Source organism: Oncorhynchus keta, unplaced genomic scaffold (assembly GCF_023373465.1).
Source record: "Oncorhynchus keta strain PuntledgeMale-10-30-2019 unplaced genomic scaffold, Oket_V2 Un_contig_4818_pilon_pilon, whole genome shotgun sequence".
Taxonomy (NCBI): domain Eukaryota; kingdom Metazoa; phylum Chordata; class Actinopteri; order Salmoniformes; family Salmonidae; genus Oncorhynchus; species Oncorhynchus keta.
In genome coordinates, this window is record NW_026287971.1 from 24441 (window position 1) to 39926 (window position 15486).

Genomic DNA, 15486 nt, shown 5'->3' on the forward strand with positions numbered 1-15486 from the left:
TCCCTCCCTCTCCCCATGTCCCTCTCTCTCTGGTTCTCTCTCCATCTCTATCTATCTCTCTCTGTGCTCTCTCTCCCTCTCCCCATGTCCCTCTCTCTCTGGTTCTCTCTCCATCTCTATCTATCTCTCTCTCTCGTTCTCTCTCTCCCTCTCCCCATGTCCCTCTCTCTCTGGTTCTCTCTCCATCTCTATCTATCTCTCTCTCTCGTTCTCTCTCTCCCTCTCCCCATGTCCCTCTCTCTCTGGTTCTCTCTCCATCTCTATCTATCTCTCTCTCTCGTTCTCTCCCTCCCTCTCCCCATGTCCTCTCTCTCTGGTTCTCTCTCCATCTCTATCTATCTATCTCTCTCTCTCGTTCTCTCTCTCCCTCTCCCCATGTCCCTCTCTCTCTGGTTCTCTCTCCATCTCTATCTATCTATCTCTCTCTCTCGTTCTCTCCCTCCCTCTCCCCATGTCCCTCTCTCTCTGGTTCTCTCTCCATCTCTATCTATCTCTCTGAGCTCTCCCCATGTCACTCTCTCTCTGGTTCTCTCTCCATCTCTATCTATCTCTCTCTCGTTCTCTCTCTCCCTCTCCCCATGTCCCTCTCTCTGGTTCTCTCTCTCCATCTCTATCTATATCTCTCTCTCTCGTTCTCTCTCTCCCTCTCCCCGTGTCCCTCTCTGTCTGGTTCTCTCTCCATCTCTATCTATCTCTCTCTCTCGTTCTCTCTCTCCTCTCCCCATGTCCCTCTCTCTCTGGTTCTCTCTCCATCTCTATCTATCTCTCTCTCTCGTTCTCTCCCTCCCTCTCCCCATGTCCCTCTCTCTCTGGTTCTCTCTCCATCTCTATCTATCTATCTATCTCTCTCTCCATCTATCTATCTCTCTCTCTCGTTCTCTCCCTCCCTCTCCCCATGTCCCTCTCTCTCTGTTTCTCTCTCCATCTCTATCTATCTCTCTCTCTCTCTCGTTCTCTCTCTCCCTCTCCCCGTGTCCCTCTCTCTCTGGTTCTCTCTCCATCTCTATCTATCTATCTCTCTCGTTCTCTCTCTCCCTCTCCCCATGTCCCTCTCTCTCTGGTTCTCTCTCCATCTCTATCTATCTCTCTCTCTCGTTCTCTCTCTCCCTCTCCCCATGTCCCTCTCTCTCTCTGGTTCTCTCTCCATCTCTATCTATCTCTCTCTCTCGTTCTCTCTCTCCTCTCCCCATGTCCCTCTCTCTCTGGTTCTCTCTCCATCTCTATCTATCTATCTCTCTCTCTCTTCTCTCTCTCTCCCTCTCCCCATGTCCCTCTCTCTCTGGTTCTCTCTCCATCTCTATCTATCTATCTATCTCTCTCTCTCTCGTTCTCTCTCTCCCTCTCCCGTGTCCTCTCTCTCTGGTTCTCTCTCGATCTCTATCTATCTCTCTCTCTCGTTCTCTCCTCCCTCTCCCCATGTCCTCTCTCTCTGGTTTCTCTCCATCTCTATCTATCTATCTCTCTCTCTCGTTCTCTCTCTCCCTCTCCCTGTGTCCCTCTCTCTCTGGTTCTCTCTCGATCTCTATCTATCTATCTCTCTCTCTCGTTTCTCTCTCCCTCTCCCCGTGTCCCTCTCTGTCTGGTTCTCTCTCCATCTCTATCTATATAGCTCTCTCGTTCTCTCTCTCCCTCTCCCCATGTCCCTCTCTCTCTGGTTCTCTCTCCAATTCTATCTATCTCTCTCTCGTTCTCTCTCTCCCTCTCCCCATGTCCCTCTCTCTCTGGTTCTCTCTCCATCTCTATCTATCTATCTATCTCTCTCTCTCGTTCTCTCTCTCCCTCTCCCCATGTCCCTCTCTCTCTGGTTCTCTCTCCATCTCTATCTATCTATCTCTCTCGTTCTCTCTCTCCCTCTCCCCATGTCCCTCTCTCTCTGGTTCTCTCTCCATCTCTATCTATCTCTCTCTCTCTTCTCTCTCTCCCTCTCCCCATGTCCTCTCTCTCTGGTTCTCTCTCCATCTCTATCTATCTCTCTCTCTGGTTCTCTCCTCCCTCTCCCCGTGTCCCTCTCTCTCTGGTTCTCTCTCGATCTCTATCTATCTATCTCTCTCTCTCGTTCTCTCTCTCCCTCTCCCCGTGTCCCTCTCTCTGGTTCTCTCTCGATCTCTATCTATCTATCTCTCTCTCTCGTTCTCTCCCTCCCTCTCTCCCCATGTCCCTCTCTCTGGTTCTCTCTCGATCTCTATCTATCTCTCTCTCTCTCTCGTTCTCTCCTCCCTCTCCCCATGTCCCTCTCTCTCTGGTTCTCTCTCGATCTCTATCTATCTATCTCTCTCTCTCGTTCTCTCCCTCCCTCTCCCCGTGTCCCTCTCTCTCTGGTTCTCTCTCGATCTCTATCTATCTATCTCTCTCTCTCGTTCTCTTCCTCCCTCTCCCCATGTCCCTCTCTCTCTGGTTCTCTCTCGATCTCTATCTATCTCTCTCTCTCGTTCTCTCCCTCCCTCTCCCCGTGTCCCTCTCTCTCTGGTTCTCTCTCGATCTCTATCTATCTCTCTCTCTCTCGTTCTCTCCTCCCTCTCCCCATGTCCTCTCTCTCTGGTTCTCTCTCGATCTCTATCTATCTATCTCTCTCTCTCGTTCTCTCCCTCCCTCTCCCCGTGTCCTCTCTCTCTGGTTCTCTCTCGATCTCTATCTATCTATCTCTCTCTCGTTCTCTCTCTCCCCTCTCCCCATGTCCCTCTCTCTCTGGTTCTCTCTCGATCTCTATCTATCTCTCTCTCTCGTTCTCTCCCTCCCTCTCCCCATGTCCCTCTCTCTCTGGTTCTCTCTCCATCTCTATCTATCTATCTATCTCTCTCGTTCTCTCTCTCCTCTCCCCATGTCCCTCTCTCTCTGGTTCTCTCTCGATCTCTATCTATCTATCTATCTCTCTCGTTCTCTCCCTCCCTCTCCCCGTGTCCCTCTCTCTCTGGTTCTCTCTCCATCTCTATCTATCTCTCTCTCTCGTTCTCTCCCTCCCTCTCCCCATGTCCCTCCATCTCTATCTATCTCTCTCTCTCGTTCTCTCTCTCCCTCTCCCCGTGTCCCTCTCTCTCTGGTTCTCTCTCCATCTCTATCTATCTCTCTCTCTCGTTCTCTCTCTCCCTCTCCCCATGTCCCTCTCTCTCTGGTTCTCTCTCCATCTCTATCTATCTCTCTCTCTCGTTCTCTCCTCCCTCTCAGTGTCCTCTCTCTCTGGTTCTCTCTCTCCTCTCCCCGTGTCCCTCTCTCTCTGGTTCTCTCTCGATCTCTATCTATCTCTCTCTCTCGTTCTCTCTCTCCCTCTCCCCGTGTCCCTCTCTCTCTGGTTCTCTCTCGATCTCTATCTATCTCTCTCTCTCGTTCTCTCTCTCCCTCTCCCCATGTCCCTCTCTCTCTGACAGCAGCTGTAACTGAGGGTATTATTGCTTCCCAGATCCACTGCTTTAGAAGTGGGTCAGAGAAGAGACGAGTCAGAGTGTGAAATCAGGAGAAAAAGGTGTCTGCTCAGTCAGCAAGTAGCTATAATCTAATGTAATTCAAAAATAAGCTAAACCACATATGTACTCCTTACTGTACAGCCTGAATTGCAATGTTATCCCAGATAAATTAAATACAATCATTAAAAATGGAACTTCACATTGTTCTACCATTATAGGAAAGGCTACAACATTCAATGTGGCAACCTTCATTCCTTGAACACATGACCTCAGACACAAGTCCCTCCCTCAGTAGAACAAGCTGCCGTATCCTCATTCACTAGAAGGCCCTAAACAGAGCATCTACACTGTGAGTACTGAGGTAGTGAGTTTTGTTTTCTCTCCTTTGGTTCTTTGTAAACGTCATTATACTTCAAACCTTCAGCAGGAGAGAGAGCAGCCCTTGTCGTTTCATGTCAATAGCAGTTGAATAGGAGGGTCGCGGGAGGGTCTATACTTCAAACCTTCAGCAGGAGAGAGAGCAGCCCTTGTCGTTTCATGTCAATAGCAGTTGAATAGGAGGGTCGCGGGAGGGTCTATACTTCAAACCTTCAGCAGGAGAGAGAGCAGCCCTTGTCGTTTCATGTCAATAGCAGTTGAATAGGAGGGTCGCGGGAGGGTCTATACTTCAAACCTTCAGCAGGAGAGAGAGCAGCCCCTAGGGTTCCATGTAAAATAGCAGTTGAATAGGAGGGGCTGGGAGGGTCTATACTTCAAACCTTCAGCAGGGAGAGCAGCCCTTAGGTCGTCTCCAGATTGCTCTCCTGCTGGAGCCTGCCTTTGAAATCTAAAATTATAATGTATAATAATCTAATAATATATATATTTTGGAAACAATATATTCAATTTTCATCAGGTCTTCAGGTAACTACACATATAAACAGATAGGAGACTTCAGTAGAGTTCCTCCAGGGACAGGTCTTGTATTTGAATTATATCTAGGGAGGGTTTTTAGTATTAATAATACAGGGAGTGTTTAAAACAGGGAGGGTTTAGGTCTTCATTTAGTACTGGTGAGGTCTATTGTCCTCCAGGGGAGTGTAGGTTCTGGTGGTAGGTAAAGTCCTCCTTCTCCAGGGAGTGTTTAGAGTTCTCCAGGGAGTGTTTAGGTCTTCAGTAGAGTCCTCCAGGAGTGTTTAGGTCTTCAGTAGAGTCCTCCAGGGAGTTTAGGTTTAGGTCTTCAGTAGAGTCCTCCAGGGGAGTGTTTAGGTCTTCAGTAGAGTCCTCCAGGGAGTTTAGGTCTTTAGGTCTTCAGTAGAGTCCTCCAGGGAGTGTTTAGGTCTTCAGTAGGTCTCCAGGGAGGGTTTAGGTCTTCAGTAGAGTCCTCCAGGGAGTGTTTAGGTCTTCAGTAGAGTCCTCCAGGGAGTGTTTAGGTCTTCAGTAGAGTCCTCCAGGGAGGGTTTAGGTCTTCAGTAGAGTCCTCCAGGGAGTGTTTAGGTGTTTAGGTCTTCAGTAGAGTCCTCCAGGAGGGTTTAGGTCTTCAGTAGAGTCCTCCAGGGAGTAGAGTTTAGGTCTTCAGTAGAGTCCTCCAGGGAGTGTTTAGGTCTTCAGTAGAGTCCTCCAGGGGAGGGTTTAGGTCTTCAGTAGAGTCCAGGGAGTGTTTAGGTCTCCAGGGTCCTCCAGGGAGGTTTAGGTCTTCAGTTTAGGTCTTCAGTAGAGTCCTCCAGGGAGTGTTTAGGTCTTCAGTAGAGTCCTCCAGGGAGGGTTTAGGTCTTCAGTAGAGTCCTCCAGGGAGTGTTTAGGTCTTCAGTAGAGTCCTCCAGGGAGTGTTTAGGTCTTCAGTAGAGTCCTCCAGGGAGGGTTTAGGTCTTCAGTAGAGTCTCCAGGGAGTGTTTAGGTCTTCAGTAGAGTCCTCCAGGGAGGGTTCTCCAGGTCTTCAGTAGAGTCCTCCAGGGGAGGTTTAGGTCTTCAGTAGAGTCCTCCAGGGAGTGTTTAGGTCTTCAGTAGAGTCCTCCAGGGAGGGTTTAGGTCTTCAGTAGAGTCCTCCAGGGAGGTTTAGGTTTAGAGTCTCCAGGGAGTGTTTAGGTCTTCAGTAGAGTCCTCCAGGGAGTGTTTAGGTCTTCAGTAGAGTCCTCCAGGGAGTGTTTAGGTCTTCAGTAGAGTCCTCCAGGGAGTGTTTAGGTCTTCCAGGGAGTGTCCAGGGAGTGTTTAGGTCTTCAGTAGAGTCCTCCAGGGAGGGTTTAGGTCTTCAGTAGAGTCCTGTTTAGGTCTTCAGTAGAGTCCTCCAGGGAGGGTTTAGGTCTTCAGTAGAGTCCTCCAGGGAGGGTTTAGGTCTTCAGTAGAGTCCTCCAGGGAGTGTTTAGGTCTTCAGTAGAGTCCTCCAGGGAGTGTTTAGGTCTTCAGTAGAGTCCTCCAGGGAGTGTTTAGGTCTTCAGTAGAGTCTCCAGGGAGTGTTTAGGTCTTCAGTAGAGTCCTCCAGGGAGTGTTTAGGTCTTCAGTAGAGTCCTCCAGGGAGTGTTTAGGGTCTTCAGTAGAGTCCTCCAGGGAGTGTTTAGGTCTTCAGTAGAGTTCTCCAGGGAGTGTTTAGGTCTTCAGTAGAGTCCTCCAGGGAGGGTTTAGGAGTGTTTAGGTCTTCAGTAGAGTCAGTAGAGTTCTCCAGGGAGTGTCCTCCAGGGAGTGTTTAGGTCTTCAGTAGAGTCCTCCAGGGAGTGTTTAGGTCTTCAGTCTTCAGTAGAGTCCTCCAGGGAGTGTTTAGGTCTTCAGTAGAGTCCTCCAGGGAGGGTTTAGGTCTCCAGGGAGGGTTTAGGTCTTCAGTAGAGTCCTCCAGGGAGTGTTTAGGTCTTCAGTAGAGTCCTCCCAGGGAGTCCTCCAGGAGGGTTTAGGTCTTCAGTAGAGTCCTCCAGGGAGTGTTTAGGTCTTCAGTAGAGTCCTCCAGGGAGGGTTTAGGTCTTCAGTAGAGTCCTCCCAGGGAGGTGTTTAGGTCTTCAGTAGAGTCCTCCAGGGAGTGTTTAGGTCTTCAGTAGAGTCCTCCAGGGAGTGTTTAGGTCTTCAGTCTTAGAGTCCTCCAGGGAGTGTTTAGGTCTTCAGTAGAGTCCTCCAGGGAGTGTTTAGGTCTTCAGTAGAGTCCTCCAGGGAGGGTTTAGGTCTTCAGTAGAGTCCTCCAGGGAGGTTTAGGTCTTCAGTAGAGTCCTCCAGGGAGTGTTTAGGTCTTCAGTAGAGTCCTCCAGGGAGTGTTTAGGTCTTCAGTAGAGTCCTCCAGGGAGGTTTAGGTCTTCAGTAGAGTCCTCCAGGGAGTGTTTAGGTCTTCAGTAGTCCTCCAGGGAGGTTTAGGTCTTCAGTAGAGTCCTCCAGGGAGGTGTTTAGGTCTTCAGTAGAGTCCTCCAGGGAGTGTTTAGGTCTTCAGTAGAGTCCTCCAGGGAGGGTTTAGGTCTTCAGTAGAGTCCTCCAGGGAGTGTTTAGGTCTTCAGTAGAGTCCTCCAGGGAGTCCTCCAGGGAGGGTTTAGGTCTTCAGTAGAGTCCTCCAGGGAGGGTTTAGGTCTTCAGTAGAGTCCTCCAGGGAGTGTTTAGGTCTTCAGTAGAGTCCTCCAGGGAGTGTTTAGGTCTTCAGTAGAGTCCTCCAGGGAGTGTTTAGGTCTTCAGTAGAGTCCTCCAGGGAGTGTTTAGGTCTTCAGTAGAGTCCTCCAGGGAGTGTTTAGGTTTCCAGGGAGGGTCTTCAGTAGAGTCCTCCAGGGAGGGTTTAGGTCTTCAGTAGAGTCCTCCAGGGAGTGTTTAGGTCTTCAGTAGAGTCCTCCAGGGAGTGTTTAGGTCTTCAGTAGAGTCCTCCAGGGAGTGTTTAGGTAGAGTCTCCAGGGAGGGTTTAGGTCTTCAGTAGAGTCCTCCAGGGAGTGTTTAGGTCTTCAGTAGAGTCTCCTCCAGTAGAGTCCTCCAGGGAGTGTTTAGGGTTTAGGTCTTCAGTAGAGTCCTCCAGGGAGTGTTTAGGTCTTTAGAGTCCTCCAGGGAGTTTAGGTCTTCAGTAGAGTCCTCCAGGGAGGTTTAGGTCTTCAGTAGAGTCCTCCAGGGAGGTCTAGGTCTTCAGTAGAGTCCTCCAGGGAGTGTTTAGGTCTTCAGTCCTCCAGAGTCCTCCAGGGAGGGTTTAGGTCTTCAGTAGAGTCCTCCAGGGAGTGTTTAGGTCTTCAGTAGAGTCCTCCAGGGAGTGTTTAGGTCTTCAGTAGAGTCCTCCAGGGAGTGTTTAGGTCTTCAGTAGAGTCTCCAGGGAGGGTTTAGGTCTTCAGTAGAGTCCTCCAGGGAGTGTTTAGGTCTTCAGTAGAGTTCTCCAGGGAGTTTTAGGTCTTCAGTAGAGGTTTAGGTCCAGGAGGGTTTAGGTCTTCAGTAGAGTCTCCAGGGAGTGTTTAGGTCTTCAGTAGGTCCTCCAGGGAGGGTTTAGGTCTTCAGTAGAGTTCTCCAGGGAGTAGGTCTTCAGGTTCTCAGGGAGGGTTTAGGTCTTCAGTAGAGTCCTCCAGGGAGTGTTTAGGTCTTCAGTAGAGTCTCCAGGGAGTGTTTAGAGTCTTCAGTAGTAGAGTCCTCCAGGGGTCTTCAGTAGAGTCCTCCAGGGAGGGTTTAGGTCAGTAGAGTTTCCAGGGAGTGGTCTTCAGTAGAGTCCTCCAGGGAGTGTTTAGGGTCTTCAGTCTTAGAGTCCTCCAGGGAGGTTTAGGTCTTCAGTCTTCAGTAGAGTCCTCCAGGGAGTGTTTAGGTCTTCAGTAGAGTCCTCCAGGGAGGTTTAGGTCTTCAGTAGAGTCCTCCAGGGAGTGTTTAGGTCTTCAGTAGAGTCCTCCAGGGAGGTTTAGGTCTTCAGTAGAGTCCTCCAGGGAGTGTTTAGGTCTTCAGTCTTAGTAGAGTCCTCCAGGGGAGGTGTTTAGGTCTTCAGTAGAGTCCTCCAGGGAGGGTTTAGGTCTTCAGTAGAGTTCTCCAGGGAGTGTTTAGGTCTTCAGTAGAGTCCTCCAGGGAGTTTGTTCCCAGGTCTTCAGTAGAGTCCTCCAGGGAGTGTTTAGGTCTTCAGTAGAGTCCTCCAGGGAGTGTTTAGGTCTTCCAGTCCTCCAGGGAGGGTTTAGGTCTTCAGTAGAGTCTCCAGGGAGTTTAGGTCTTCAGTAGAGTCCTCCAGGGAGTGTTTAGGTCTTCAGTAGAGTCCTCCAGGGAGGGTTTAGGTCTTCAGTAGAGTCCTCCAGGGAGTGTTTAGGTCTTCAGTAGAGTTTCCAGGGAGGGTTTAGGTCTTCAGTAGAGTCCTCCAGGGAGGGTTTAGGTCTTCAGTAGAGTCCTCCAGGGAGGGTTTAGGTCTTCAGTAGAGTCCTCCAGGGAGGGTTTAGGTCTTCAGTAGAGTCCTCCAGGGAGTGTTTAGGTCTTCAGTAGAGTCCTCCAGGGAGTGTTTAGGTCTTCAGTAGAGTCCTCCAGGGAGTGTTTAGGTCTTCTTCCAGGGAGTCTTCCAGGGAGTGTTTAGGTCTTCAGTAGAGTCCTCCAGGGAGTGTTTAGGTCTTCAGTAGAGTCCTCCAGGGAGTGTTTAGGGTCTTCAGTAGAGTCCTCCAGGGAGGGTTTAGGTCTTCAGTAGAGTCCTCCAGGGAGTGTTTAGGTCTTCAGTAGAGTCCTCCAGGGAGTGTTTAGGTCTTCAGTAGAGTCTTCAGTAGAGTTCTCCAGGGAGGGAGGTCTTCAGGGAGGGTTTAGGTCTTCAGTAGAGTCCTCCAGGGAGGTTTAGGTCTTCAGTAGAGTCCTCCAGGGAGTGTTTAGGTCTTCAGTAGAGTCCTCCAGGGAGTGTTTAGGTCTTCAGTAGAGTCCTCCAGGGAGTGTTTAGGTCTTCAGTCTTCAGGGAGTTTAGGTCTTCAGAGTCCTCCAGGGAGTGTTTAGGTCTTCAGTAGAGTCCTCCAGGGAGTGTTTAGGTCTTCAGTAGAGTCCTCCAGGGAGTGTTTAGGGTTTAGGTCTTCAGTAGAGTCCTCCAGGGAGTGTTTAGGTCTTCAGTAGAGTCCTCCAGGGAGTGTTTAGGTCTTCAGTAGAGTCCTCCAGTGGGTCTTCAGTAGTTTCTTCCGTAGAGTCCTCCAGGGAGGTCTTAGGTCTTCAGTAGAGTCCTCCAGGGAGTGTTTAGGTCTTCAGTAGAGGTCCTCCAGGGAGTGTTTAGGTCTTCAGTAGAGTCCTCCAGGGAGGTTTAGGTCTTCAGTAGGGAGAGTCCTCCAGGGAGTGTTTAGGTCTTCAGTAGAGTCCTCCAGGGAGTGTTTAGGTCTTCAGTAGAGTCCTCCAGGGAGTGTTGGTCTTCAGTAGTCCTCCAGGGAGGTTTAGGTCTTCAGTCCTCCAGGGAGGTTTAGGTCTTCAGTAGAGTAGGTCTTCAGTAGAGTCCTCAGGGAGGTTTAGGTCTTCAGAGAGTCCTCCAGGGAGGTTTAGGTCTTCAGTAGAGTCCTCCAGGGAGGTGTTTAGGTCTTCAGTAGAGTCCTCCAGGGAGTGTTTAGGTCTTCAGTAGAGTTCTCCAGGGAGGGAGTGACCTCCAGGGAGTGTTTAGGTCTTCAGTCTTCAGTAGAGTTCTCCAGGGAGGTTTAGGTCTTCAGTAGAGTTCTCCAGGGAGTGTTTAGGTCTTCAGTAGAGTCCTCCAGGGAGGTGTTTAGGTCTTCAGTAGAGTCCTCCAGGGAGGGTTTAGGTCTTCAGTCTTCAGTAGAGTTCTCCAGTGAGGGTTTAGGTCTTCAGTAGAGTCCTCCAGGGAGTGTTTAGGTCTTCAGTAGAGTTCTCCAGGGAGTTTTAGGTCTTCAGTAGAGAGTGTTTAGGTCTTCAGTAGAGTTCTCCAGGGGTTTAGGTCTTCAGTAGAGTGTTTAGGTATTCAGGAGTTCTCCAGTGTTTAGGTCTTCAGTGTTCCAGGGAGGGTTTAGGTCTTCAGTAGAGTCCTCCAGGGAGGGTTTAGGTCTTCAGTAGAGTCCTCCAGGGAGGGTTTAGGTCTTCAGTAGAGTCCTCCAGGGAGGGTTTAGGTCTTCAGTAGAGTCCTCCAGGGAGTGTTTAGGTCTTCAGTAGAGTCCTCCAGGGAGTGTTTAGGTCTTCAGTAGAGTCCTCCAGGGAGTGTTTAGGTCTTCAGTCCAGGGAGAGTCAGTAGAGTCCTCCAGGGAGGGTTTAGGTCTTCAGTAGAGTCTCTAGGGAGTGTTTAGGTCTTCAGTAGAGTCCTCCAGGGAGTGTTTAGGTCTTCAGTAGAGTCCTCCAGGGAGTGTTTAGGTCTTCAGTAGAGTCCTCCAGGGAGTGTTTAGGTCTTCAGTAGAGTCCTCAGGGGAGGGTTTAGGTCTTCAGTAGAGTCTCCAGGGAGTTTAGGTTTAGGTCTTCAGTCCAGGGAGTGTTTAGGAGTTCAGGGAGGGGTTTAGGTCTTCAGTAGAGTCCTCCAGGGAGTGTTTAGGTCTTCAGTAGAGTCCTCCAGTGTTTAGGGAGGGTTTAGGTCTTCCAGAGTTCTCCAGGGAGTGTTTAGGTCTTCAGTAGAGTCCTCCAGAGAGTGTTTAGGTCTTCAGTAGAGTAGGTCTTCTCCAGGGAGTTTAGGTCTTCAGTCTTCAGTAGGAGTCCTCAGGGAGTGTTTAGGTCTTCAGTCCTCCAGGGAGGGTTTAGGTTCTCTTCAGTCTTCAGTCTTAGTTGGGTCAGGAGTGTTTAGGTCTTCAGTAGAGTCCTCAGGGAGTGTTTAGGTCTTCAGTAGAGTCCTCAGGGAGTGTTTAGGTCTTCAGTAGAGTAGGTCTCCAGGGAGTGTTTAGGTCTTCAGTAGAGTCAGGGAGTGTTTAGGTCTTCCAGTCTCAGGGAGTGTTTAGGTCTTCAGTCTTCAGTTTAGGTCTTCAGTAGAGTCCTCCAGGGTCAGTGGTTTAGGTCTTCAGTAGAGTCCTCCAGGAGTGTTTAGGTCTTCAGTCACTAGAGTCCTCAGGGAGTGTTTAGGTCTTCAGTAGAGTCTTCTCCAGGGAGTGTTTAGGTCTTCAGTCCAGGGAGTGTTTAGGTCCCTCCAGGGAGTGTTTAGGTCTTCAGTAGAGTCCTCCAGGGAGGTGTTTAGGTCTTCAGTAGAGTCCTCCAAGGAGTGAGGGTTTAGGTCTTCAGTAGAGTCCTCCAGGAGTGAGTCTTCAGTAGTTTAGGTCTTCAGTAGAGTAGGTCTTCAGGGAGTGTTTAGGTCTTCAGTAGAGTCCTCCAGTGTCCAAGGAGTCTTCAGGTCTTCAGTAGAGTCCAGGGAGTGTTCCAGTAGGGAGTGTCAGGGTGTTTAGGTCTTCAGTCAGAGTCCTCCAGGGAGGTTTAGGTCTTCAGTAGAGTCCTCCAGGGAGGTTTAGGTCTTCAGTTTCCACCCTGGGGAGGTTTAGGTCTTCAGTAGAGTTTCCTCAGGGAGTGTTTAGGTCTTCAGTAGAGTCCTCCAGGAGTGCTTCAGGTCTTCAGTAGAGTCTCCAGGAGTGTTTAGGTCTGTTTAGGTCAGTCCTCCAGGGAGTGTTTAGGTCTTCAGTAGAGTCCTCCAGGAATGAAGGACTCTGCTTTTTAGGTCTGTTTAGGTCTTCAGTCCTGGGGATGGATTAGTCTTATGGTTCTTCAGTAGAGTCCTCCAGGGAGGGTTTAGGTCTTCAGTAGAGTCCTCCAGGGAGTGTTTAGGGAGTAGAGGATGGAGTGATAGGTCTTCAGTAGAGTCCTCCAGGGGATGTTTAGGTCTTAATAGTGTCCTCCGGGGAGTGTTTCTTCAGGTCTTCAGTAGAGTCCTAGGGAGTGTTTAGGTCTTCTGTTAGAGGTCCTGGGAGTGTTTAGGTCTTCTCTTAGAGATCCAGGAGTGTTTAGGTCTTCAGTAGAGTGTTCTCCAGGGAGGGTTTAGGTCTTCAGTAGAGTCATCCAGGGAGGTTTAGGTCTTCAGTAGAGTCCTCCAGGAGTGTTTAGGTCTTCAGTAGAGTCATCCAGGGAGTGTTTAGGTCTTCAGAGAGAGTCCTATGGTCTTGTAGAGGTCTTCAGTAGAGTTCTCCAGGGAGTGTTTAGGTCTTCAGTAGAGTCATTTCTCCAGGAGTGTTTAGGTCTTCAGTAGAGTCCTCCAGGGAGTGTTTAGGTCTTCAGTAGAGTCCTCCAGGGAGTGTTTAGGTCTTCAGTAGAGTCAGGGAGTGTTTAGGTCTCCTCAGGGAGTGTTTAGGTCTTCAGTAGAGTCCTCCAGGGAGTGTTTAGTCTTCAGTAGAGTCCTCCAGGGAGTGTTTTGGTCTTCAGTTCCTCCAGGGAGTGTTTAGGTCTTCAGTAGAGTTCTCCAGGGAGTGTTTAGGTCTTCAGTAGAGTCCTCCAGGGAGTGTTTAGAGTTGTCCAGGGAGTGTTTAGGTCTTCAGTAGAGTCCTCCAGGAGGTGTTTAGGTCTTCAGTAGATGGAGTCCTCCAGGGAGTGAGGTCTTCAGTAGAGTTCTCCAGGGAGTGTAGGTCTTTGTCTCCAGGGTCTTCAGCTTCAGTAGAGTTCTCCAGGGAGTGTTTAGAGACCTCCAGGAGGAGTGTGTCTTCTTTAGGTCTTCAGTAGTAGAGTTCTCCAGGGAGTGTTTAGGTCTTCAGTAGAGTCCTCAGGGTGTTTAGGTCTTCAGTAGAGTCCTCCAGGGAGTGTTTAGGTCTTCAGTAGAGTTCTCCCAGAGTGTTTAGTCTTCAGTAGAGTCCTCAGGGAGTGTTAGGTCTTCAGTAGGGTCCTCCAGGGAGTGTTTAGGTCTTCAGTAGAGTTCTCCAGGGGTCTTCAGTAGAGTTCTAGGGAGTGTTTAGGTCTTCAGTAGAGTCCTCCAGGGAGGAGTTTAGGTCTCAGTCTTCAGTAGAGTTCTCCAGGGAGGGTTTAGGTCTTCAGTAGAGTCCTCCAGGGAGTTTGAGATAGGTCTTCAGTCTTCAGTAGAGTTCTCCAGGGAGTGTTAGGTCTTCAGTAGAGTCCTCCAGGGAGTGTTTAGGTCTTCAGTAGAGTTCTCCAGGGAGTGTTTAGGTCTTCAGTAGAGTCCTCCAGAGAGTGTTTAGGTCTTTCCAGAGTTCTTAGGGAGGGTTTGTAAGTGTTCTTAGGATGGAGTTCTCCAGGGAGGGTTTAGGTCTTCAGTAGGTCCTCCAGGGAGTGTTTAGGTCTTCAGTAGAGTCCTCCAGGGAGTGTTTGGGTCTTCAGTAGAGTCCTCCCAGGAGGTCTTGAGGGAGTGTTTAGGTCTTCAGTAGAGTTCTCCAGGGAGTGTTTAGGTCTTCAGTAGAGTCCTCAGGGAGTGTTTAGGTCTTCAGTAGAGTCCTCCAGGGAGGTTTAGGTCTTCAGTAGAGTCCTCCAGGGAGGTGTTTAGGTCTTCAGTAGAGTCCTCCAGGGGAGTGTTTAGGTCTTCAGTAGTCTTCTCAGTAGAGTTCCGTTAGGGAGTGTCCTCCAGGGAGTGTTTAGGTCTTCAGTAGAGTCCTCCAGGGAGTGTTTAGGTCTTCAGTAGAGTCCTCCAGGGAGTGTTTAGGTCTTCAGTAGTCATCCAGGGAGTGTTTAGGTCTTCAGTAGAGTCCTCAGGGAGGGTTTTAGAGTCTATATGTGTTCTCCAGGGTATTAGGTCAGTAGAGTCCTCCCAGGAGTGTTTAGGTCTTCAGTTAGAGTCATCCAGGAGTGTTTAGGTCTTCAGTAGAGTCCTCCAGGAGTGTTTAGGTCTTATAGAGTCCTCCAGAGTCTTCAGGAGTGTTTAGTCTTCAGTAGAGTCATCCAGGGAGTGTTTAGGTCTTCAGTAGAGTCCTCCAGGAGGTTTAGGTCTTCAGTCTTAGATAGTCCTCCAGGAGTGTTTAGGTCTTCAGTAGAGTCCTCCAGGAGTGTTTAGGTCTTCAGTAGTCTTCTGTTTAGGTCTTCTAGATCAGGGAGTGTTTAGGTCTTCAGTAGAGTCCTCCAGGAGTGTTTAGGTCTTCAGTAGAGTCCTCCAGGGAGTGTCTTAGGTCTTCAGTAGACGGTCCTCCAGGGAGTGTTTAGGTCTTCAGTAGAGATTCTCCAGGGAGTGTTTAGGTCTTCAGTAGAGTTTTCCAGGGAGTGTTTAGGTCTTCAGTAGAGTCCTCCAGGGAGTGTTCCAGGTCTTCATAGAGTCATCCAGGGAGTGTTAGGTCTCTCCAGGGTGTTTAGGTCTTCAGTAGAGTTCTCCAGGGAGTGTTTAGGTCAGGGTTCTGTTAGGAGTGTTTAGGTCTTCTGTAGGTGTTTCTGCTTCAGGATGGATGATATGTTTAGGTCTTCTGTTTAGGTCTTCTGTTAGGATGGATGGATCAGGGCTGTTTAGGTCTTCTGTTAGGGAGTGTTTAGGGCAGAGTCTCCAGGAGTGTTTAGGTCTTCAGTAGGCTTAGAGTTCTCCAGGGATGTGGTCTTCAGTCTTCAGTAGAGTCCTCCAGGGTTCTGTTTAGGTCTATCAGTAGGTCTTCTATTAGAGTCCTCCAGGGAGTGTTTAGGTCTTCAGTAGAGTCCTCCAGGGAGTGTCCTGTCTTAGTAGAGTCCTCCAGGGTTTAGGTCTTAGGTCTCCAGGAGGGTTTAGGTCTTGAGTAGACATTCTAGGGTTCAGTCTAGACGGATGGATCAGGTGTTTAGGTCTTCAGTAGAGGTCCTCCAGGGAGTGTTTAGGTCTTCAGTAAGAGTCCTCCAGGAGGAGGTCTTTAGGAGGTTTAGGGAGGAGGAGGAGTGTTTAGGTCTTCTGTTAGAGAGAGTCCTCCTGGGATGGGTCTTGTAGGGAAGTCCTCCAGGAGTGTTTAGGTCTTCAGTCTTGTAGAGATGGAGTGTTAGGTCTTGTTCCAGGGAGTGTTTAGGTCCATAGTTAGGTCTTCTGTTAGAGTCCTCAGGGTGTTTAGGTCTTCCAGTAGAGTCCCTGGAGTGACAAGAAGTCTTGTTTAGATCCTCAGGGAGTGTTTAAGGTCTTCAGTCTTCATCAAAGAGTTTGTTAGTATGGATGAAATAGGTCTTCTGTCATAGTGTTCTGTTAGGATGGATGATAGGTCTTAATGTGTTCTGTTAGGATGGATGATAGGGATGTAATGTCTTCTGTTAGGATGGATGATATGGTCTTCTGTAATGTTCTTCTGTTTAGGTCTTCAGATGGATGATATGGCTGTTAGGTGTTCTGTTAGGATCATGGATGATATGGCTTCAGTGTTCTGTTAGATGGATGGATGACATCTGTAAGGTGTTCTGTTAGGATGGGTTT